The 26,105-nt window shown below is 38.3% G+C and overlaps 1 non-coding gene across 1 annotated transcript; it reads right to left on the bottom strand.

The window, feature by feature from the left end:
* Positions 1-92: 92 nt before the first annotated feature.
* On the bottom strand, positions 93-24,745 carry LOC118529476 (uncharacterized). Its single transcript, XR_013450130.1, has 4 exons — positions 24,638-24,745; positions 20,751-20,978; positions 3,553-3,593; positions 93-114 (listed from the first exon to the last, which is right to left on the bottom strand). It is a non-coding gene; the product is annotated as an uncharacterized LOC118529476 (transcript).
* Positions 24,746-26,105: the final 1,360 nt, after the last annotated feature.

Raw genomic sequence — 26,105 nt, 5'->3', positions numbered from 1 at the left:
GGGTGGCTCAGTCAGTTAAATATCTACCTTTGGCTCAGGTCATGATCCCAGGGTCCTGGGATCAAGCCCCACATCAAGCAGGGAGCCCGCTTCTCCCTCTGCCCCTCTCCACCTCTGCAGAGAGAAAAAAAGACTAAGGAAACATGAACAGTGCCTTAGAGGAATGTAGGACAACATCAACAGATGTAACATATGTGTAAATGGTGCCCAGGAAGGAGAAAGGGAATAGTGCATAAAAAATATTCAAAGAAATAATGGTTGAAGATATTCAAATTTGGGAAAAGACATAAATTCACAGATTCAAGAAGCTCAGCAAACTCCAACATAAATACAAACAAAATTATACCGAGGTACATCATAGTTAAATTTCTGAAAACCAAAAAGAGAAAATCTCGAAAGTAGCCATAGAAAAATGATGTATTAATACATGTGGAAAATGATTAAAATCCCACTAACTTATTATATATAATATACATAATACAGAATTATACATTATTTATTCATTTATATTATGTAACTTATTTATAACAAATATATTTATGTATTATGTTATTTCTTATGTAATACATATGTTATATATAATTAATTACATATATATAAAAATACTTTTAAAGTGCTCAAAGAAAAACACTGTCAAGTGTGAATGCAACCACCACTGTATACATAATACAGTTTGGAGTATTACTTTGCAGTCTTCTTCATCTTCATGATTGTTTCACTTTTTTGCCTGAAGGCCTCAATAATTTTTTTCTTTAAAGTCTGAAAAAGGCTTTGAATAAATTCCACATCCATTACTAATAAAAAATTCTTGAGAAAGTAGGAATTAATGGTGTGGTAGGTAGCCTCCAAGATGGTCCCCATTGATCTCCACTACCTGGCATTTAGGCCCTTGGGTAATAGCCTCCCCTTAGGTGTGGGCTGGACCTACTGACTTGTTTCTAATGAACAGAATATAGTAAAAGTGATGGGATGTCATTTCATGATTAGAGTAGAAAGAGACTGTGGATCCTGTCTTGCATACCCTCTCTTGCTCTTTTTTTCCCTGCACTGATGGAAGCCAGCTGCCATGTTGGGAACGACACTACAGAGAGGCCAACTGGCAAGGAACTAAGGGAGTCAGTCCTCTGGCCAACAGCCAGCAAGGAACTGAGTCAACCTCCAGACCAACAACCTGAGATTAACTGAATCTTGCCAACAACCACATAAGTAAACAAAGAGGACACTTCTTTAGTTGAGCCTTCAGGGAAAACAGCAGCTCTGGGCAACAACCTTGATTGCAAGCCTTGAAAGAGACATTGAGGCCAAGACACCCAGCTAAGCCAAGCCCCGATTCTAGATCTTCAGAAAATACGAGGTAATAAGCATTTATTCTTTTAAGCATCCCTACCCACAGTTTAAGCCACTACATTAAATTTGTTAAGCAGCAACAGATTAATACAAATGGGTATTTACTTAACACAATAGAATACATATACGTTAATTGTAAAGCCAGTATCTTTCTTATGGGGCAACCCTGGAGGCTTTCCCACTAAGGTCAGAAAGAAACAAGGATGCCCACTGTCTCAAGTATAATTTTACACTGTTCTGGAAGGACTAGCCAATGCGATCAGACTAGAGAAAATAATTAAAGGCATAAGGTTTAGGAAAAAAGAAACAACATTATCTGTATTTTCAGGAGAGAGTATACCTGAAAGACCCTGAGGAATCAACCATAAAACTAACTCAATAAGATTTCAGCAAGGTAGCAAGATATAAAGTTAACACATGAAAACAAACAGTGCTCATATATTCAAAAATAACCACTTAAAAGAGGTTAACAGGTAAGAAAATTCATTTATGCTAGCAAAAAATATATATTAAATGTTTAGGAATAAACTTTAGAAATGTTCAAAACCTATATGAAGGAAACTGTAAAGAACCTATAAAAACAAAAAGTAGACTTAAAATAATGTTAAGACATCTTTCTTCATATATATAAAGAATGAAATTAAAAACTTGATAAAGCAGTGGGGTAGAAAAATCACCAAAGATGTTTAAATCAGACAAATCTGTACACTAGTTTAAAACACTGGGTGGGGGGGAGGGAGACTGGGATAATTTAAATATACAATGTACATTAGATGATATTACTGAATTCATATTACTTTTTTTTTTTTTTTAGAGAGAGCATGAGCAGGGGGAGGGGCAAAGGGAGAGAGAGAATCTTAAGCAGACTCCACATCTGGTGTGGAGCCTTACACGGGGCTCGATCTCACGACCCTGAGATCATGACCTGAGCCAAACCAAGAGTTGGACGCTTAACTGACTGAGCCACTCAGGTGCCCCTGAATTAATATTACTTTTAATGTGTGATAATATTAGAATTATGTGCAAGATTGCCCTTATTCTTAGGAGATACATACTGATATATTTAGGGGTGAAGTATCATAATGTCTAAAATTTGTGTGTGTGTGTGTGTGTGCACGGGAGAGGACTGGAAAGGGAAGGGGGGAGGAAGATAATAGGAGACAGAAAGAGAAAGCAAATGTGTCAAAATGTTAACTGTTAAATTTAGATGAAGCATATATGGGTATTTATTGTACTATGCTCTCAACTTTTCTGTTAGTTTGAAATTTTTCAAAATAAAAGGATGGGGGGGAGTGGAAATGACAAACTCCCAGCTTAAAGATGGAGGTGTAATGTTAGTTTTCCTTCCTTTACCTCTTGAAAATCATGCCAAATAATAAAGAGAACAAGAAACGGCAATGCAAACTCCTCCTTCAACGAAATTAGGAGGGAGCTGGAAAGAAAGGGAAAGATTCTAAATATCCTCCTTACAGGTAAATCAATAGATACTTAAAGTTGATGCACTAAAAAACAAAGGTGTAAACATATTATTTAGCATTATGGAGGTGATCGTCAAAAGAACTAAAAAAAGGGGCGCCTGGGTGGCTCAGTCGTCTGCCTTCGGCTCGGGTCATGGTCCCAGGGTCCTGGGATCGAGCCCCACATCAGGCTCCCTGCTCGGCGGGAGGCCTGCTTCTCCCTCTCCCACTCCTCCTGCTTGTGTTCTTGCTCTCACTATCGCTCTCTCTGTCAAATAAATAAATAAAATCTTAAAAAAAAAAAAAAAACTAAAAACAAATGAGGTATGGAGGACACAGGGAAGTAGGTTTTCACTCTTTATTATTTCACTCTTTATTTTAACCCTTTTACACTGTTGAACTGTTTACATCAAGTAACAAATATAGCTGTAGTAACAGCAATAAACTTTTCCAATTACACTAACTGTCCAGAAGGATTTTGTGACCAAGAGGCTGCACCGAGAAAAAAAATGTATCTTTCATAGCTTTAAAAAGTTTATCTTTACTACCTTAAGGTGAGATATTTAAAACACAAATTTAAATGGTAAAATACTTTAAAATATTATTGAGTTTAGCAGAACTACTTACATGAAAACTATGACCATGATACCAAAAAATAAATACATTAAAATGATATATCCTATTATTTCAAATAACTTAAAATTATTTTCATTCTTGATTTTTAAAAAATTTGAATAAACAGACTCACAGTTCCACAAGGTTTGGAAGCTTCTGAGCAAGGTTTTCTGGCTGAAAATTAAAAACTCAGAATTAAATTTTATTTTTGAAAAATGTATAAACATTTCTAATGAGCTTAAACACAAAGTACTATCTTTTGGGGGGGCTGTAAATCTGGAGAAAATAATGCAAAAATAATAAAGCAGCAGGTCTGGGTTTTATGCTTACATAGCTCATACTATAATTTAAACCTATAAATTCGAACACTTAAAAATCAGTCTCTCTCAGAGAAACCAGAAACCTTGTATTCCACCACAGTCGTGGAAGAAACTAAACTGTTCTTAACAGACACACAGAGGGAAGAAAGCCATCTGACAACGGAGCCAGAGAGTGGAGTGACAGAGTCAACAGAACATCAAGGATCACCGGCAACCACCAGAAGCAAGGAGAAAGGAAGGAACAGATTCTCTTTCAGAGCCCTGAGAGGGAACCCATCCTGCCCACACCTTGATTTCGGACTTCCGGCCCCCAGAATTGTGAGAGAATAAATTTCGTTGTTTTAAGCCACCTAGCCTGTGTCATTTGGTAAAGAAGCCCTAGAAAAACTAACATTCACCCCCCCAAACTCGCAAATCATGTGCCTCAGAAAAAAATAAGGGAAATCCCCAGGTGCCAGAAACCAAGACTTAACTAAGCTCAGGGTAACCAGAGTAAGCTGGAGCTCATGATCCAGGGGAGTGGCAGACCCTGCCACAGGTCCTAAGGGGTGTGGTGTGGCAGGGATAGGAAACAGGCCATGGGGAAGGCAGATTGGGATGAATCTAGGTGCCTTACACAGACTGAGTGTTGGAAGGGCTGGCCCTTCCATGTAAAGGTCAGAAATTCCACTCACAGACTGCAAGCAGGTCTTGCTGAAGGCACTCGGTAAAAGGAAAAGCCTCCTACAAGTAACTGAAAGCCTCTTTCTCTCACTCGGTCGCGTGTGCGTGCACGTGCGCGCACACACGGTTCAAATTTACACAAAGACAGGAGTTGTTGAGACTAGAGGAGCATACTGAGTCAGGAGTAATATACATATATATATATATATTTTTTTTTTTTTTTTTTTTTTACAAAATATATATATATATTTTATTCTACACTCAAACATACTGTAGGGTAGGCTAGATATCAACAACAAAGAATCAGGAATAGTGTTTTAGAAGTAATTAGGTGTGGCTTGAGTCCTGAAAGACAAACATAAATTTTCAGAGGTTGCTGTGGGGCAGGGAGAAAGAGTTCCAGTTAGCTTTCTAGGCACAAGAAGCAACAGAAAAGGTGAGAGAGGGAGGTATGTCTGGGAAATTGCAAACACAATCTCTTCTGCTTTAACTCCCTAACAGTACTACTGAACAGATCTTTCATTCTCAAAAATCTTGTCATAAAAACAATTGTGTTAGAGGCACCTGGATGGCTCAGTTGGTTAAGCGTCCAACTCTTGATTTCAGCTCAGGTCATGATCTCAGGGTTGTGAAATAGAGCCCTGTGTAGGGCTTGGTGGGCATGGAGCCTGCTTAAGGTTCTCACTCTCTTTCATTCTCTCACTCTCTCTCTGCCCCACCCACCTCTAAAAAAATCGTGTTAATGGAAAAACAAAAGTGAAAGACTAGACAGTTTTATATTTGTAACAAAGTAATTTTTCATATAGAAACTTAGTAACGATTATCATTAGGGAAAGGACTAGGGTTGCTATTTTCCATCTACTTTAGTATAATTTGAATTTTTAATGGTAAGCATGTTATGTCTCATATAATTGAAAAACATTACATTAAAAAATGTGGTACCCACAGCATAAACTGCTACGTAATTGAGTAATCAATCATAATTTTTCCAATTTGGGCTCTAAATACTCAGTAAGAGAAATACCATTAATTTGCTATGTCTGGGCCATAGGGTACGAAGGTCTATAATGATTTTGCAGAGAGCGGCATGGAAAAGATCATTAGAGCTTATATCTTATACTATGGGAAAACTTTTTTAAAAACTTCTGAACACAATAAAAATCCACTGGTTTATTTTAAACAAGGAAATGACATTACTAATTTCAGTTGATATACTGAGGTATTTAAATGCTTCACAACAGCATCCAAAGCTGCTTATACATACATATATCCTTGTCCTTTTGATAGCCAAATACTGAATACAAATATTGTTATGAAGACAAAGAAGCATTTATTGAGTACTCATTTTTTATAAAATCACTTGTATTTCGTTTTCAAATGCTGATTCTTTGTTTTATATATATATATATTTTTTAAGATTTTATTTATTTATTTGATAGAGAGAGACACAGCCAGAGCAGGAACACAAGCAGGGAGAGTGGGAGAGGGAGAAGCAGGCTTCCCGCAGAGCAGGGAGCTGGATGCGGGGCTTGATCCCAGGACCCTGGGATCATGACCTGAGCCAAAGGCAGATGCTTAACTGAGCCACCCAGGCGCCCCTGTTTTATATGTTTTGATATTAATATATGCAATGAGATCCTTCACAACAAGTCTTTCCTCAGATGTTACTCTTGGATCTGTCCAAATCCTCAAAATGTTTCTTTTAGTATTGGTATCTCCTCTATTAAGGAGAATATGCACTTCCATTTATGGACATACATACAAAGCTTCCTAGGCAAACTAGGCAGTTGGGGATGGGGGAATGTGGGGGGGGGGGTCAATAAAAGGTTTAATATAATAACAGCTGTTTCTCTGAAAAGGAAAGACTTATCCAGAAAAGAGCCTCATCTGTTCTATCTGCAACAATCGGTGTCACATCTGGCTGACTCACAGGACCTGTGGTCGTTCCTTCCAGACGCCTACTTGGTGCCATCAAACATTATTCTAATCTTCCCATGAGAACTTAGTTAGCTCTTTCGAGCTATACAGCTCCACACACAATTAAGCACGGAATAATGTTTCTCCTGCTAATGGTGCGTTACCCTATCTTTATTAACGAGTAGATACACTGTTTTTATTTAAAAATAAGCAAGTTGACCTTAACAAAACTGTTCATTAGAATACTGGGTGGGGGGAAAAAAAAACCCAACCCCTTATTAGTACCTGCCCAAAAAGCCTTGACAAATAAGCAGCACTTTGCACGGGCTGTGGCTGACACCTACTGGTAAGCATCACTGAATTACTTCCTATGAAACTAGTTAAAAATTATTTTCTAAATTAAGCCAAAATTCTCATCACTAAATCCCACATTACACTTAGCTAAATAATTTTTCTTTCCAAATAATGTAAAAGTAAACTTCAGCAAGCACAGTTAAGCATAAAATTTACCTCTAATTTTGAATCAATGATGTTTTACTATACCCTTTTAAGAAAAATTGCCACCCTCCTTAAATGGGAATGTTTTTCAATTGTGTATCTTGGAACCAACACTTCAAATATGTTGCAAACACTATGTTCAGTGATGTTATCTGGTGGGCACCGTGCACCACCAATTTTTTTTTTTCTTCTCCTTCTGGGCACCTGGTAGGATTGCATTTTTCTCTTCAAGCTGGATATAGCTAAATGATTTACTTTGGTGAGTGAAATTATGTTGAAGTGGTAGCCTTAAAGAGTCTGAGCTATAAGAACTAAAATGCACTTAATTCATGACTTTGAGAGGTGTTGTTACAAAAACTAGAAAGCTTAGTGAGTGTATTGTGCTGGTCTGTAAATTAAATGTTTTTTTTTTCCTTCAGTACCAAAACTTAATTTATTTTTTTTTTAGTTAAAAAAATAAAATTTTGAGGTGAAATACAAAAAGTTACATAAAAGTTCATAAAGTTCATAGTGACCACATGATGGAAGCTTTGTCAGCCTTCATCCTTGACTGTGGATACCATAAACCAGAGTCCCCAAGCAATATGAGAGTCATGCAGTGTGAGTAAAAGAAATAATTGTGCTGTTAAAAACCACTAAGATTCAGGGTTCAGCAAAACCTGCTCCATCCTGACCTCTAAAAACACATTTCAAATAAGTCATGAATTAAATGTATTTTAGTTTTTACAGCATTTATAAAAAGTCAAATGAAGCTGGACCTCTCACACTAAAAACAAAAATTAATTAAAAATGGATCAGCGACTTAAATATAACCACTAAAACCATAAAATTCACAGAAAAAAATATAGAGGTAAATCTTTATCATTGTGGATTTGGCAATGGATTCAGAAATAGGACACCAAAAGCACGAGGAACAACAGAAAAAATAAATACAATGGACTTCACCAAAATTAAAAAACTTTTGTGCAACAAAGAATATTATAAGAAAGTGAATTACACTAATGAAGTACTGTATGGTGACTAACATAATTAAAAAAATACATATCAAGTACAAAAAAAAAGGAATTACAAGAAAGTGAAGACAGCATTTAAAATGGGAGAAAATATTTATGAATCCTGTATCTGTTCAAGGTCTAACATCCAGAATATATAAAGAACTCTTACCAAAAAACCCCCAAACAACCCAATTGGAAAATGGGCAAAGGATTTGAATATTCTCTAAATATATACAAATGGCCAACAAGCACATGAAGAGATGTTCAACATCATTAGCATTAGGGAAATGCAAATCCAAACCACAAAGCAGTACCATCTCACACCTACCCACTTCAACCCACTGTAATAATAATATTTTAAAAACTGGAAAGGAACGAGTGTTGGTGAAGATATGGAGAAATTTGGAACCCTTGTACCTTGCTGGTAAAGTGGTTCAGCAGTTCCTCAAAAAATTAGAGTTACCATATGACCCCATAATTCCACACCTAGGTACACACCCAAAAGAATTAAAAACAGGTACTCAAACATGTAACTGTAATCCATATTCATAGCTGCACTGTTCACAACAGCAAAAAGGGAGAAAGAGCCCAAACATCCATCAGTAGATTAATGGGTAAATAAATTGTGGTATGCACATGCAATGGGTACTTACTGAGCCATAAAAAGTAATGAAGGACTGATACACACTACAACTTGGATGAACCCTGAGGACACTATGCCAAGTGAAAAGAAGCCGGACACAAAAGGTCACATATTGAATAATCCCATTTACATGAACTATTCAGAATAGATAAATCCATAAAGACAGAACACAGATTGGCGGTTACCAGGGCTGGGGTTTGGAAGGGGATGCGGAGAGACTGCTTAATGAGTAAGGGGTTTTAGTTTGCAGTGATGGAAATGTTTGGAACTAGACAGAGGCAGTAGTTGTACAACTCTGCGAATGTACTAAATACTACTGAATTGTTCCCTCTAAAATAGTTAATTTTACATTAAGTTCATTTCACCTCAAAAATTATTATTATTTTTACTTATTTGAGAGAGAGAGCACAGTCGGGGGGGGGCAGAGGGAGAGAGAAAAGCAGACTCCCCGCTGAGCGGGGACCTTTGGGGTTGCTCCCAGGACCCCAAGATCATGACCTGAGCCGAAGGCAGACACTTAACGACTGAGCCACCCAGGCGCCCCCTTTTAATATTTATCATAGAGCAGTATTTCTCCACAGAGGAGTCAGACACTAACCAGAATGCTAATGGGAACAGAGAGATAACCAGCACACCCTTTCCTCTTCCACAGTCCTATAAAGGCTTTCCGGAAACCTGTTACCATTTGCTCCCTAATGTCTTTTACCATTTACCCACTTGTCTCTTGGTTCACTTCCTGTTAATTACTCATTTTCCTCTTTTTTAATTTCTCTCCAAATAAACTTTAAGTGACCCAAAAAAGCATCAGTCTTGCTTAAACACTTGTCCTATTTCCTTGGTGTTTCCTGGAGACAGAAAAACACAGTGGATTCTCAATACTTGCATCTACCAACATCACATCTCTGGTGGTTAAGTTAATTTCTTCTGAAATGAGCAGCACGAAGGAATGGTATTACCTATTTGAATTATCCTATGAAGCACTATATAGTTTTTTTTGGGGGGGTGTAGGGGAGGAAAGGGATTGCTAGAGAGAGGGAGAAGGGGTCGAGAAGAAATGTGCTCGAGAGCATTAAGAGCTCATTAACCCATCTTGCTAAGAGAAGACCACTCCTAGCAAGGGCTGTGCAATCACTGATAGGTCAAGTACCACTGCAAATTTATATATGCTTTGTAAGCTACCACTAACATCCTGTTTCCCAGAAAAAAAATGTAAGTGACTATGCTGTGCAAATATGCAAATGCAAATGTAGGTAATCTATTCATAAGCAATACAAAAAAGATAATCCAAAATATGTCAGTTTTATGGGAAAATACTAATTTTGATTATTTGGAAATGTGAGCATAACATCTTTAGTTATTTGTTTTAATGTATCCAAAAGGAAAGCAGTGAAAAATCTGCAGCAAATACCCAAATTTCTTAGAGTATGTCTTCCAAAATAACCATAGGTATCTTATGTCCCGAGTTCGTTAAAAGAAAAATTCCATTGGAAATTCACGGAATGCTTGAATACAAAGCATTACAAATATTAACAAAGTCACTTCAAAAGGGAAAGAAAGGGAAAAAATGAGGTACAGAAAATTTTTCAAATATGTGGACAAATTCTTTTGTTTCTGAAGTTGTCTTTGAGGTGCCTAAAAAGAACCCTGAGATAATTTTTCTTCCCTGCTTTGCACTACAAATATGTAGCACTAACTATAGTTGCAACTGGACTTCCATGACAAAAATAATAAAAATGACATTACTGATTTATCAAGTTTTTATTTAAATTCCAGTTAGCTAATATACACTGTAGTATTAGTCTCAGGTGCAGAATTTAGTGATTCATCAATTCCATACAACACCCAGTGCTTATCACAAGTGCCCTCCTTAATGCCCATCACCCATTTCATCCATCTCCCTGCCCACTTCCCCTCCAGCAGCCCTCAGTTTGTTCTCTATAGTTAAGAGTCTATTTTCTGTTTTGCTTCTCTTCTTTTCCCCTATGTTCATGTTTTCTTAAATTCCACATATGAGTGAAATCATATGGTATTTGTCTTTCTCTGATTTATTTCGCTTAGCATAATACACTCCAGCTCCATCCATGTCATTGCAAATGGCAAGATTTCATTCTTTTTGACTGCTGAGTAATATGCCATTGTGTGTGTGTGTGTGTGTGTGTGTGTGTGTGTGTGCGTGCGTGCGTGTATACACAACACATCTTCTTTATCCATTCATCAGTCGATGGACATTTGGGCATTATTGATTTTAATGCATTCTTTCTCTTCCCCAAACACACCACTGGTCCAATAGAACTTTCGGCAATGATAGAAATATCCCCTATCTTACACTGTCTGATATGGTGGCCACCAAGCATTTAAAATGTGCTTATAATGACTAAGGAATTGTATTTTTAATACTGCTTCATTATAATTTAATTTAAACATTAATAGCTGCATGTGATTGACAGCTATCAAATCAGTATAAAATTTGTTTCTTGATACTACCAATTTTTCACATAAACTCAGCTCTTTTAGATGTAAAACATGAAAAAGAACTACTTAACTGTATGAATGATAAATTTTTAAATTATTTTTCTTAGAAATGATGACATTTATTTGGCATTCATAGAGGATAAAATTGTCATGTTCTTAAAAAATGAAAATAAGAATATTTTAAGTATCTGCAAAACTGCAAAGGTTTTACTGCCAAAATGTAAAATCTCAAGACTGGTATTTTTTACTTAGCAAACACCCATAGAGAAAATATGCTAAAATTTTTAAAGACTGTATATCCAGTACATTTACAAAACTGAAATAGGCATTTGGATTGTGATAAAAATTTAATTACCAAGGAAAACATTTTTCAAAAGAAGAAAAACAAAAATTACTGAAATGTCTCTTCAAGTATTAATCTCAACAATATTTGTTTAAAAATGCAAGTTACATAAATATCATAAACAAGGGTTGAAGGTTAGAGAATCATTTGCCCCTACTTTCTATTTTTTTGAAAACCTATTTAATATGCACCCAATAAGTATCATTTTATGAATGGAATTCTCAAAGCAACAGGAAAGTACACACAAAAAAGAATATTGAACACTTACTCCCATAAAGCCAGATGAAACATTAAAATTACACCTAGCATGAATAATTCTGTAAGACTAAGACGTAATTGTTTATTGTGTGGGGGGGGAGATATCTCAAGCTCAATGTATATTTCAAGTGTCTCACATATATGTATTGGTTGACTGATTTGATGGGGCTAACATTTAGAAACTGGTATCTCATTTTTAATGCACAGATGCCTCATTTTAGTATAGTGAATGCCTGAAAATGAATTTCAACTTGTGGGAACACATACATAGCAATGGCTTTTGAGGCTTCTGCTTGCAAACAGAACCCTTCCAGTGCACAAGGATATGGTCTCGTGTAAGGGGAAGACCTCTATCCCTGCCACCTCTTCCTAAACCCTCTCTTCCTAACTCCCAAGGCAGAACTGAGCCACAAAGAGTAGGCTAACTCATGTTCCCCATATTTTATTTAAGAAAGCATAGAATGATACATGTTTTAAAAACATTTCTATCAAGAAAAGTTACATGGTGGATCTGAAAGGTAAATTTCACAGAGGTAACTAAGAAAACTCACTTAACATGGAACACCTCAATACTCCTCAGTGAATAAAGACGGTTAAAATTTAACTAGATGGTGCTAGGCTAGAAATGGGTCATCAATAAATACCTGCAGAATGAAAATGAAAGACTGACCAGATGACCAATTAGGAGACCTGGTATTTGCACTAACTGGCCGTAAAAGTGGCTTTGGACCCATCCATTAACCTTTTCTAAGCTTACTTCCCTCGAAAAATTGCCTAAATTATCTATAAAGCTCCATCTAGCTTTGAAATTCTATGATTCAATAAACAGAATTAGGTTATAGGTCAGACATTCATTTTCCAAACTATTTCAAATACTTTGGTAACTATTTGACAGGGAACTACTGTCAATTAACCAGTAACAATGAGGGGAAAAACAATGAAATCCGAAAATCCAGTAGGAAAAGCAGCTTTGATTTATAATAAAACTTATACTCTTCAGGTATATATGGATTACTAAGACAGGATGTATTTGTAATGAATGTTTTACAGGACTGTATCACATATTACACATCAGCATTAAAACACAAACACAGCATCTGAATGCTTTACCACTTGACATACCATTTCCACACATTCAATTTAAGAAATGATTAAGGTGCAGGGCACCTAGATGGCTCTGTCGGTTAAGCATCAGACTCTTGATTTCAGCTCAGGTCATGATCTCAGGGTCGAGAGATCAAGCCCTACACTGGGCTCCATGCTCAGCAGGGCGTCTGCTTGAGGTCCTCTCCCTCTCCCTCTGCCCCTCCCCCTGTTCCCTCTCTCTCTCAAATAATTTAATATTAAAAAAAGAAAGAACTAAGATGCTTTTAAATAGAACTAGCTCAAGGACAGAGCAATTGCAATGATTACGGAGGCCCTGCACCCCAGCAGTGGTTAAATCTGGGAGGGTCCAACAAGTTACAGAAAAACAAGAAGCCCCTTATGTTGGAATTCAAAGTGAACCAAACAAACAAAAACAAAACTTAATTCTTTCTCCCGATTTTTCTGCCACACTTGATGGCAGGATGCTCTTTTACCATTTCCTTACTGTTTTGCCTTGAAGGTGTTCTGATGTTCATTTAATCCAGATCCTACTCTTACCAAATTCCAAGGGGGTGGAGGGCACAGCTATGTAACTTTCCCAGACATTGACCCTTTTCACCCTCAACCCAGCCACCAGCTGCAGGAGCCACCAATGTCAACATAAGGGCAGGCATCACCATCATTGTAAATCAAATAGCTAGACGCACTGATTAATACAACTTGAGAGTTAGCTAAGATCTTAGCGGTACTATATTCCAACAATCTCATTTTTAGGGTCTTTAACATTTCATTTATTCATTTGGGCGGGGGGAGGGAGCACAACCAGGGGGGGAGGGGCAGAGGGAGAGGGGATACAGACTCACCCCTGAGCAGGGTAAGCTCAATCCCAGGACCCTGGGATCATGACCTGAGCTGAAGGCAGCCGTTTGACCGACGGAGCCACCCAGGCACCCCCAATAATCTCATTTTAATTGATTTTTTTAATTGTAAAAATAAGTATTTAGTGAAAAAAATATAAACCAAACTTTAAATAGAGTCTTTCCTTTTTACTCTACATACTTAAGTAAGGCTCTTTCTCTTCCAGCTCCCACCCCCACTCTCTTGCCTGCCCCCCATCCACAACTACAATCACTATTAAGTTTGATCTATGCCCTTTTTAGTGCCTTAGTTTATTGCCTATAAAGTAGGGATAATAATAGTGCCTACTTCACAGGATTGTCTTGAGGATTAATTAACTTAATACATGTAAATTACTTAAGACAGTACCTGGAACTTACTAAAGACTCAAATGATGTTAGATCATTTTATCAGATTTTTACCAATCCCATACTGATGAACATTTAGGTTTTCACAATTTTTCATTCTATCCAATGCTGTTATAAAAATCCTGGTTCACTTGACATTTGTTCCACTGTGTAAATTCTTACAAGTGAAAAATGCTGATTCAAACACATACTTATGCAAAATGTTGCCAGATGTGGTCAAACCACCCACCAAAAATATTCAGCCAATTCCACTCCATCTGATAGTGTGTAAGAGCATCTTCTTAGTCTTCCACATCAAGTATCTTCAACACTAGATATTAGTTTTTGCTAATCTAATAGGAAAGGATGATCAATGTTTTTACCTTCTATTGGAAGTTAAACATCTTTTTGTGTTTTGACTATCTATATTCTTTTATGATTTGCCTGTTTATATTTTATAGGGAAGGTCAAGAATGTCTTCTCCTGGGTCCTGCATTCTCTGTGTCTTATGTCCCATCCCAATTTAGGAATATGAACAGACCTCTTCTTCCCCTCAATCCCAGCAGGATATCACTTTTAAGTTCTCTCTTGTTGCATAGATCAATTGATTAATCAAGATCTATCTGCTCTTATTGCTCAGACATAAGCCAAACTCCCCTCTTTCATTAAAATTTAATGTCTCTTCCTTGTCTATTCATATTTATAAATAAAATTGGCAACTGGTGAGAGTTCCATTAGTTTTGGGTAGGTCCCCAGGAAAACCTCCTGCCTGCTATTCTCATTAAGAGAAGTTGGCAGGGCGCCTGGGTGGCTCAGTTGGTTGGGCGGCTGCCTTCGGCTCAGGTCATGATCCTGGAGTCCCGGGATCGAGTCCCGCATCGGGCTCCCTGCTCAGCGGGGAGTCTGCTTCTCCCTCTGACCCTCCTCCCTCTCACGCTCTCTGTCTCTCATTCTCTCTCTCTCAAATAAATAAATAAAATCTTTAAAAAAAAAAAATTAAAAAAAAATAAATAAAAAAGAGAAGTTGGCAGATCCATTCAATGATTTTGCTTCCACATTGAGATTTCTTTTTTTCCCCTCAATAAAAGGCTCTTGTGGCCTTTTATTTTATAAATGAAAAAAACTGAAGTCCAAAGAGGTTAAGCACAAGAACCTGGGGGTCTGTTACCTCCTAATATTAGGTTTTGCTACCAAACACTGAAACACCCCCTTCCTGAGACTGCAGTCCTCAAATGCTTCCACTGCTGATTCCCTCCCTTCATGAACTCCCAGGTTAGAGTCAGAACTGGTGCTTGCTGCTTCCAAGCAATGTTCCAACAATTAGAAGGACTCCAGCTTCTTCTGGTGGGGGAACTGAGCAGGGAAAGGAGGAGGCTTCACCTCAGCCTCCTTCATCCTGCACACTCATATCCAGCCTTCACCTGAAACTTCTCCACAACTGAAGTCTCCCTCTACAACCACGTATCCCATCCCCCTAGATGGTTGACTCAGTCATGCCCAATACAATTCTTCAACGTCAGTGGGTCCTTTGGCCCCCTCTCCATTCTCCCTGTCCATTCACTCCTCCTTTCTTTCTTTGCCTCCAAACCAGCTCACATTCCATATTCCATCCTCCATGTCCCCAAACACTCCTGCCAAATTCCTGAACCTCCTTAGTCCCTCTGCACTTGTGTTGTATCCACCTGGAAAAAACCTAAGCCTGCAGGAATGCAACAGTCCACCTTCTTCATACCTCAGAGAGTTGGGTACTGCAGGAGAAAATCCCCTAAATAAGCAGATGGTTCCACCATAAGCCTAGCAACCAACAGCCTGCTGACTAATGCCAACAATCCTACTACCTTTCTCTAGCCAAACTGCCATGTGATTCTTCACATCATTTCAAACCTGCATTCTCTACAAATCTTCAGTCCCCGAGCAGATGGCCTTGCCGGGCAGAATGTAGAATTCTCATGTCAGCTGTTCTCAGTTAGTGGCTTTCTATTCCACTCTGTGGTTTCCTAGACAATCCATACAGCTCCTTGGAAGGGAAGGAGGTATGGATTGGGCAAGACTCGCCTATCCCGTCCCCTGAATAAGAATAATTTCAGTTCTATCTATTTAGTGAACTTTCTGAATAAATGGTTCTGCTAAAAGGAGTCTGAAAACATTTACTAGATAAACACATCCCACCCATGTCGGGGTTGGTGTAGAGAGCACCAATATACAAAGCAAACAGAAGGAGAGCTGCTCTGGCTGAAGTGGAGACACACTACTGCTCCATCTCCCCATAAGTCTCCACCTCAGCTCTATTTAGGAACCCTCAGGCTCTGAAGAACACATTTAAAAAAAAAAACAAACTAGAAACACTGCTCTACGCAAAACAGGTGCCTAGACTTGTCCCCTAAACCTTCTGCCACTGAGTCTTAGTTCATACTTTCCCTTCAGCTTGGGATGTCAACAAATGAAAAATTCCATGAGAATTCCATAAGAATTTGTTCCAAATCAGTGCCTTGAAGAGTACTGAGTACACAGTAAATACTCAATAAGTACATGTTGAATGAATACTTTTCCTCCGAAACTCCTGCCAATGTCATTCCTCAGTGTCAATGCAAACAGCGTCTTCTTAAAAAAATCTTCTACAATCCTGCTACAGAGAATTAGATTCCGTATTCTACAAATGTTGGGCAATAGGCCAGGCATAGGGATACAGAATTTAAGACAGAGTCCCTGCCCTTGAAGCTCTCAGTCTGGGACTCTTATACCTGTATTAATAGTCCTTATCTTAATCTACTTTATATTCATTTATTTATTATTCAACAACTATGTGAATACCTGTCACATGACAAAGAACCTATATCTCCTATTCTAATTATCTTCTAATTTCCACGAAGGTAAGACTTCACAATTCTTGAGCTGCATTTAAAATAATTATAGACAAATTCTTTAAAAACATTTTCTAAGATAAATGTTAGGAACCAAAATCATGTTTCCTAACTACTACTTATTCACCTATTAATTACATAACTGAATTCCTATATAAATTGACTAATATTAAAAAAAGTTTTAAGGGGCACCTGGGTGGCTCAGTCAGTTAAGCAGCTGCCTTTGGCTCAGGTCATGATCCCAGGGTCCCGGGATCCAGCCCCACATCAAGCCCCACATCAGGCTCCCTGCTCACAGCGGGCAGTCTGCTTCTCCCTCTGCCCCCACCCTGCTCTCATGCTCTCTCTCACTCTCTCTCAAATAAATAAAATCTTTAAAAAAAAAAAAAAAGTTTTAAGATTTCTCAGTTATACAAATAAATGGTAATATTGCATAATGAAATGCAGTTGACCTTTATGTAACACAGGTTTGTAATACATGGGTCCACTAATAACACGGATTTTTTCAATACAGTATAATTGCAACTGTATTTTTTCTTCCTTATGAATTTTTAAAGATTATTCCTTATTATTTTTAAGACTATTATTTATTTGAGAGAGAGAGAGAGAGAGAGTGTGTGCATGAGAGTGCATGGGGGTAGGGGGGAGGAGCAGAGGGAGAGAATCTCAAGCAGACTCCCCACTGAGCATGGAGCCCACACGGGGCTTGATCTCATGACGCCGAGATCATGACCTGAGTTGAATTCAAGAGTCAGATGCTCAACTGACTGAGCCACCCAGGTGCCCCCTTAATAACATTTTCTTTTCTCTAGCTTACTTTATTGTAAGAGTACAGTATATAATACCTATAACACGCAAACTATGTGTTAATCAACTGTTGATGTTATCAGGAAGGCTCCAGGTCAACAGAAGGCTATTAGTTAAGTTTTAGGGGAGTCAAAAGTTGTATGTAGATTTTTGACTGAGCAGGGGGTCGGCACCCCTAACCCTGGCATTGTTCAAGTGTCAACTGTACTGATAAAAAGTACTTTAAAATGGGGTGCCTGGGTGGCACAGTTGGTTAAGTGTCTGACTCTTGGTTTCAGCTCAACCTGTGGTCTCGGGCTCACGCTCAGCCTGCTTCAGATTTTCTCTCCCTCTCCCTCTCTACCCTTCCCACTTGTGCTCATTCTCTCTAAAATAAATAAATAAATCTTTTTTTAAAAGTACTTTAAAATGTAAAATGTGCTTACCATTGACCCATTAATCCTACTTTTAAGACCCAATCCTACACACAAACACACGTGCATATATAAGGATGTGTATGTATCTCCTGGCCTAGAGGTTAATGGAATGAGAATACCGTAAAGTAAAAAGAGAAATCTGCAAAGAAATACGTGTAGTATGATTCTTTTTTGTTGTTTATAAAGGGAATAAAGTATATAATTACATAAATACAAGCAAAGCAGAAGGACACAACCAAACTATTAACATTGGTTACTCCACAGTATAAAACTGGATGAAGAGACAACTACTTTCCATATGCTCCTTTATATTCACTGATATTAGGGCATGTATCATTTTTGTATTTATAATATGAGAAAGTTAATCTTTTAAATGTATAAAAAAGGCTTTGCTGTGTTTTAGTTTTAATATGGCATTCTCCAAATTCTGAGTATTTAACATACAATCATCCTGCAAAATATAAAGCACTGTGCTATGCCAAGCACCTTGACGGGGGAAAGGAAGAAGGGCAGAGGCGGTGCATTAGTGACTTCTCTTTTCACGGAAAGGCTTCATAGAGTGAGGGGTGGGGAGAGAAGGGAGGGGGAATGTTGAGGAGAAAGGATTTAAACACAATAAAACAATGTTAATAAATAAATAATAAAACAATGTGAAAATGGAAATTATTGGCAGATTCCCAAGCTTCCTTAAAAAAAAAAGGGGGGGCCAATTAACCCATAATGCTGTTAAGATACCATCTGTTTCCAATAACATGTTTTGTTTTGTTTTTCCTTTGGACAGTATTGTAGTTGTAAGTCACACTCCAAAAACCAAATCTTCTTTGGGAAATATACTTTATCAATAACACCAGCAAACATTCTAAAAGCCTGAAGTCACGAGTTTAGAGCCCTCTAGGGTAAGTATTACTTCATCTGCTTTCAAAACCTGTGTGGTAAGCCACTCCTAGGCTATACTGGGTATTAGTACCGTCAGGGAATGGGATGGCCGGGCTGCTACGAGCCCTACCACCCTGATATCGGTATAGCCCTCTACAATTTAAAAGCTCTTTGATACACATGAATCAAATGCTCCAGCTCATTAAAAGGCATTCAAATAAAACACATACACCTATCATTGTAAATATATGCAACAATTTAATCTCTGATGAACAAAAAGGTGGCAAAGCATGAACTTGAAATGTGTGCTTGTGAGCCATTATGAATTATCGGTTACAACTGTAGAGCTGATACCCAAATATTTTCATAAATTGAAAACTGCAGCTGAGTAAGTGCCACAAAACCAAAAGCTCCCTGTAACTTTTATAAACAAAGGTCGATTTCTTTGAACAAACTCTACTCCAGTGGACTTTGACTAAGAGTTAAGAAATAATGCACTCACAACTTTTCCTTTGTACATCAGTAACAAACAAGGGAAAATCTGGGCTATAATCCTTGACAAATTTTATTTCTCACAACACTTCTTCCTCAAAGGGGGGGGGGGGGGGGAAACACTTAGTAAATGTGGTTCCACCTCATGCAATGATGATTTTGCTAAAAGGATTACTATAATTGTGTTATTAAAGTTTGATTAGTAAGATAATTAGAATTTTAAAACTGAAAAATCTACTTTAAAAAAACTTAACTAGGCACTCAAAATAACATATACGCCAAAATGCCAAACACTAAAAATGGAAGGCGTATTTCCATTTATTATCATCAGATACAGCAAAGATAAACAAATTTTATGTTTTCTACTCATTGGAGGTATTTTAGATAGATTAAATAAAACTTTTCCACAAAAACATTCCATCTAAATGAAGCCAGTAAGGCATACTTTCAGATATTTGGGATGGTCCAATATAGAGAAGGAAATGAAAAATAGGTCTGTTCACAAAGAAACAAGTCATCATAAAAGGAGTAAGAATAAGAATTCAAGTATAAGACTCAAATGAGGTTAAGTGATAACCAGAAAAGACCACATAAAGCACATACATTTAAACCAGAGACCAAATTTTACAGTAAGAGTGGGGAATAAGAAGCCAGAGTAACACATTCTCTTGAAAAAAATTTTAAATAGTTTTTTTAATCTGATATGTAATAAAACTTAATCTTATATGTAATAAAATATTTAATAAAGTCCTATATGTAATAAAAAATCTGGTTATAATGATAACTATCTGCTTATTCTTACAACATGAAGAGTGAATCAAATGTTGCTTCCGTGGCAAAAATTTTTTCAACAAACTGGACGATAGTCCAATTCAACATCATTTGATTTTCACAGTGCAATCATAAAGGTTTTTTGGTTTGGGAGGATGTTTCTGTTATGTTTTTTTCCCCCCAAAGAGAAAGGCTACATCAAGCTTCCCAAATGCCTGTCTTAATATTTTAATCTTCAAATCATCTCTTTTTAAATGCCTCTAACTCAGGGTCATTCATCTATGTTGGCCTTTCTCTTCTTTACTTTTTAACTGGTCCACTGGATATGGTAACATCCAAAAATCATCTAGGAAGCTTATCACACAAAAAAAGCAGAGAGAGATGCACAGGCTAAGTGAAGTGGGGTTTTGGAATGGAGACTAATTCTATGAGTGGTACATTTAGTGAATATTTTGCTTTCCTATACAACTCTTCCCACAACCCTATACTGCAGGGACCTGGATAATGAATCCTCAGCTAAGGAGAACCCCCTGTATTTGCATTTTTATCACCTGTTTATATAACAAGAGGGGATGTACATCTTGCTCTGAATATCTTAGGATATGTAAACTATATCTTGGTCAAGCCCACATTATAAAGGATTTTTTTAAATGCAATATAATACTGTACCAAGGTTGTAAGGGAGTTCCTTTTCATATAGAGCCTCTCCAAGTACTGTAGTCCCTCATCTTTCAGTAACTCCAATGGAAAATGGTGCAGATTCCTATAATTTAAGAACAAATTCTTGTGCTTTTCCAGCCTTGCCACAGAGATCGTCTTACAGAGTTCAGATGCCATGACTGAACATATCCCACCAGGCACACTGCAGCACTACATCTTGTCAAAATTGGTCCATTTCTAAAGAGAACAAGAAAATTGAATAATTATGATACTGCTCATATGCATTACCAAATAAACCAGTTAGCACATATAGCTATTTGCAGACATTAAAAAGAGAATTACACATTCAATGCCTATATTTTTCTTTTCTAACAACTAAGGTTGTCACACATATTTAGATTAAAATGAGCAACTATTAAAAATGCCCTCACTATTTAAGCTTACTTAGCACTTAGCAGCAACCGTCCTAACGGAAAAAAATAGGTCTTGAATTTGAGACAGGAATGCTGAACAGAACACAGACCAGTTTCATAACCTGCAACCAAAGAAAGCTGAAAAATCAGATATAGCAAACCCATTTCCTTCTTGAACTACCTCATTTTATGTTTAGCTTAAGGTACTTCAAAAATATTGATAAACACATATAAAATATATCTAGATCACTGACAGCTTCATTTTCTTCATTTCTTAGTATATTGTCCTATATTCTAATTTTCTCTTTCTTTTATCTCTTTGGTTTTTTTTTTTCTTTCTTCCTAGCTTTGTAGATTATCAGAAGTAGTAAAGAAGCATGCCCAAGAACATATGGTTTTATTATTTCAATGGAAGAAGAAATACTGACTAGGAAATAAGAACCTTGTATTATTACAATCTTTCCAGGCCTCAGTTGCCTAACATAAAAACAATGGAGATAGCAATTTATTGGTAAAGGCCAGAACCCAGAACAGATTAAATTCCCTCCTAGCTCTCAAAGTGACAGGGTAGGAAGAGAAATAACATTTGCCATCTTATCAACTAGGCACAGAGCAGAAACAAACTTCATTCACAATCACTTAACATAAGAAGAAACAAACTCAGAGCTTCAATAATTTGTCCAAGGTCAAAGAGCTCATAAGGGATAAAAGCAAGGATTTTTTTTCCCCCCTTGGGGTAAAGAGGCTGTCCAGTGATTTTAAAGCCTGGGTTCTTTACATACATAGACTCAAAGGACTCCACAGGATACTAAGGAAATGTGAAGACACTAAAAAGTTGAGCTTTGTTCAATGACTCTACTCTCATTTTCCAGGGCATCCTTTCTCAAACTCCCCAACAGAAAGTACCTTTCAAAGAGAATTTTTTTTTTTTCTGAAGAAAAACTATTTTCACTGGGAATTAACACCAAGTTAGTGCAAAATGTAGTAACAAGCTTTTGATAAGCAGTTTTGATCACTTTTTTGGTTATTTTCTATTATTTCCAAACTCCAACTCCTAGCTAATAAGAAAGCACTTGCCATTTTATCTAAAAGAGCAGACAACACGGAATAGTCAGTAATATCCCCAATGCAACATGAGAATTCAAAACTTTCCCATACTGATTCTACCTACACACCTACCTATTTTTATGAGACATATGTGACTCTGAGCAACATACTCAATCTTTCTACATCTTAATTCTCTCACCTGTAAAGCAAAGGGGAACTAAACTAGAAATAATATCAACGATTCTGTGTGGAAAGAGAAGTTTCCTGGGTTACAATTCACTCAAGTAGTAAACCTGAAGCAGGTTAGAAGGCTCACAAGTGCCTCAAACTTAACACATTTTGATTTGCATCACCAATCCGAATTGTCCCCAGTGTTTCTCATCTCAATTAATGGCACACACTTCTATCCACCTAGCTGTGTAAGCCGAAGAGCTGGAAGTCATGAATGATTCCATCCTGTCATTCATCTGCCCGCTCCAATTTGTCTTAAAGCTGGTGGTTTCCAGCTCCGAAATACATCTCAAATCCATCCACATCTTTCCCACCAGCCAAAAGCCACTGTCATCTCCTGCCTGGCCACCTGTATTACCGGTCTCTTGGTGTCCACTCTAGTCATATTCTAATACCTTAATCAGTTAGCAGGGAGCCTTTAAATACAGTAAATCCCATACCTCTCTCGGGTAAACTCACTCCCTAGTGCACACATATCAACTAAATACAGCCTTCAAAAGCTTTTTTTAGAAAATCAAACTCTCATCAGGCACTGAGGGCTCCTCACAATCTGGCCCCATGCACCTCTCCAGCCTTATCGGGCAGCACGCTCCCTGGCTTCTCATCAAGCTCCTGGGCTTTTCTAGGCCTTTTTTCCAGTCTCTTTCAAGAGCCGAACTCTTCACACCACTTGCTGCTCTCCTTTTAGCCTGGAAAGCACTGTCCCGTCAACTTTGAGTTTCTAAGTGAAAATCACTTCCCCATCCAAAACTATTCTCCTGTTATACTTTCAGAGAAACCTATTTCTTTTATATGTAGGACTCCTCCCAATCTGTAATCTAAATATTTATTGGTGTACCCGTCTATTGTCAAACTAGCCAAGAGACTGTAAGCTCCTGAGGGCAGAGATCTTGCTTTCTTCACTCTTGTATACCTGCCTGTGCACAGTATCTAGCACAAAGCAGGCCCTCAAACAGCTGAGGAGTGGATGAAAATAGGACATGTAATACTACAAGGGAGATATTTTTCACTCTGTAATCTATGGTCATCTTGTAGATACTATATCCCAAGTGCTTGCTATGTACCATAAAGATCCCTAATCCGTACAACTCTGCATCGTGATAGACAGTATTTAGCCTGTTTTATAGATAAGGAAGCAGTTTCTCAGAGGGTAACTTGCCAGAATTCTAACCCAGGTGGACCAACTCCAAAGCCGGTGCCCTGCCTTTACAATATAGCCTTTCAGGTACTTCAATGGGGCCTGTGTTTCTCCCCATCATCATTTAAGTGGTAGGTAAAACTTATACAAATGTAAGACTACAAAGCAAAACTATATCCAAAATCCACTCATTGATGGAAGATCCAGGAAGAGAATTTGGTGTAACCTAATTGTTTTTCTTCTGAATCCTGACGGCTGGGAATGGGCTGCCTTTAAAACATCATTACACCCTGTTAAAATGCATCTGGCTACCAAGGCAGTTTGGGAGATAAAATCTACACAAATGAAATCTGAAAGCTGCCAATAATAAATAATGCTAATGGCTTTCCAAAACGCATTCAATGGCAATATACAGCCCTTACCAGGATGGGTAATTTTCTTACATAAATTCCCTTCGCTACCTCTTATCTACAGTTAAAGATAAATGGTATACTTAACAATATTAACTAAACATATTCAACAGAACCTCTGTAAGTTTTCTGACATGTAAACACCAAGCCACTTTATTGTTTAAAACAAATAAACAAACCCTCCCACCTTAAGAAAATTACATACATTTTAAGCAGGTGTGTGTAAAAGTAAAGACCCTCAAACTGACTTCCGTATTTAATTCAGTAGAGTACCCACTCCAATTTCCTAACATTGGAGATTAGAGAATTAAAAACTGTACACTAAAAGCATTTGTAAAAGGTTGTTTTCTCAGTAAGTCTGAAGCAAAACACCTGCCGCTTTCCCCGAGTTAACCAAACACTAAGGTCGTTACAGTTTGGAAGCAGCGAGCCCAGGGGCAGGGATTTCACAGACCCGGTATGGGGATTCTCCGGCCACGGAGGGCGGGGAGGGCCCGGCAGCTATGGCGACCCGAGGCCGGGACGGGCCCGCTCGGGCCAGGGACCACTCGCCGCTGCCCCGACGCTTCTGCCGGACCCGGCGTGCTGGCCGGGGGCCGGGCCAGGGGGGGCCCTTAGCCACGCGAGCCACCCGACGCGACAGGCGGCCGCACTCACCTCGGCGCCGGCGGAGCCAGCACTCCGGGGGCAGGCGGCGCTGGACTGCAAGCCGTGGGTCTGCGGGAGGGGCGGGGAGCCGGGGGGGCGGGGCGAGGCGCGGACGGCGAGGGGCGGGGCGGGGCGGGGCGGGACGGGGCGGAACCCGCACAACGGAGAGTGGGGGCAGAGGGAGCTGCGGAGAGAAAGACGGAGCATCGCGATAAGTCGTGCCTGTTCTCGCGGTTTCAAAACTGCACGGACGAGAAGTTCGTTTTCCAAGCGATGTGCCTATTGGCCAAGAGCGCGGCTTCCTCCAGACTGGCCCCGCCCCCCGCTCAACATTGGCTTCCGGTTGCGGCTGGAGTTTTGCTTTATTGATCGCAGTCTTTTGCTTTGCTCTTTGAGGGGGCTATTTAGCCTGCTCCAACCTCAGGAATTGCCAATAACTGATGTGTTCTTTCATTCATACATTCATTCAGGCACTCCCGCTCTCATTCATTGTACACACTGGGGAGTCACCACAACAATAGTAACACCCGAGCGCTTATTGTGTACCAGGCAGCGTTCTAAGAGCTGTGCATATTCTCACTAAATCCTCACAGCAATCTCATGACACAGGTACTATTATTATACTCGTTTAACGAGTGAAAAGCTGAGGTCTGGTGGGTTTATGTCATATGGCCAAGGTTAGTATCAGGTGGTGAGCCTAAGCATAGGATTTAAGGGCTCACTGTGCGCGCTGACAGGTTTGTTCCAAAGATGAGGCGGGTAATCTAGTCTCTACTTTTGAAATACCTGAGGTCTATTGTGAGAAACGATCGCTTAAAAGGGCAATAACAGCTTAGTAAGTTAAATATTACCTCAGTTCCTAGCGTGACTGAGTAGGCCGTCAATAAATATTTCTTTAAGACGAAAATTCCTATGTCAGCGGAAGGAGACATCAAAGGAAGAGAGCTTTATACTGGTAAAAAGAAAAGAATTCCAAACATTGTTAGGGAACATTTTTAAAACAATTTTATTTTTTAAATATTTTGTTAATATGGCAACTTTCTGAAATGAAGAGTTTTTTAAACTTCCCCTCATGAAACTGCTGTCATTGTTCTTTGAAAAGCTTGCTGTTAATTTATTAGTGATGCATTGTCAAGCAACCTTGCCTTTATAACTAGTTTCCCGTTGGTTTATTTAATTACTGTTAGAGATGAATAATCTAAAAAGCAGAGTTATACTAAATAAGAATAACACCTGCTCCAAAACAAGATACGAGTTATAATGAAATACTAATTTCCTATTTATTAAACCTGGTCTTCAGAAGTTACTGAAGTATATGGCATGGGGAATGTCATGTAGCTCTAAGAACTTTGATACACATTTCTCAATACCTAAGAATTTGTAGTACTTAAGAACTTTTTGCTAGGCTTATAATGAGGAAACCTACAGTTTGTGTAAAAACAAAAATAGGGTGTTAAGGATCGACCCAAATAATAAA

The sequence above is a fragment of the Halichoerus grypus genome, chromosome 8 (genome assembly GCF_964656455.1).
Source record: "Halichoerus grypus chromosome 8, mHalGry1.hap1.1, whole genome shotgun sequence".
Lineage (NCBI taxonomy): Eukaryota > Metazoa > Chordata > Mammalia > Carnivora > Phocidae > Halichoerus > Halichoerus grypus.
This window is presented reverse-complemented; position numbering and strand designations above follow the sequence as displayed.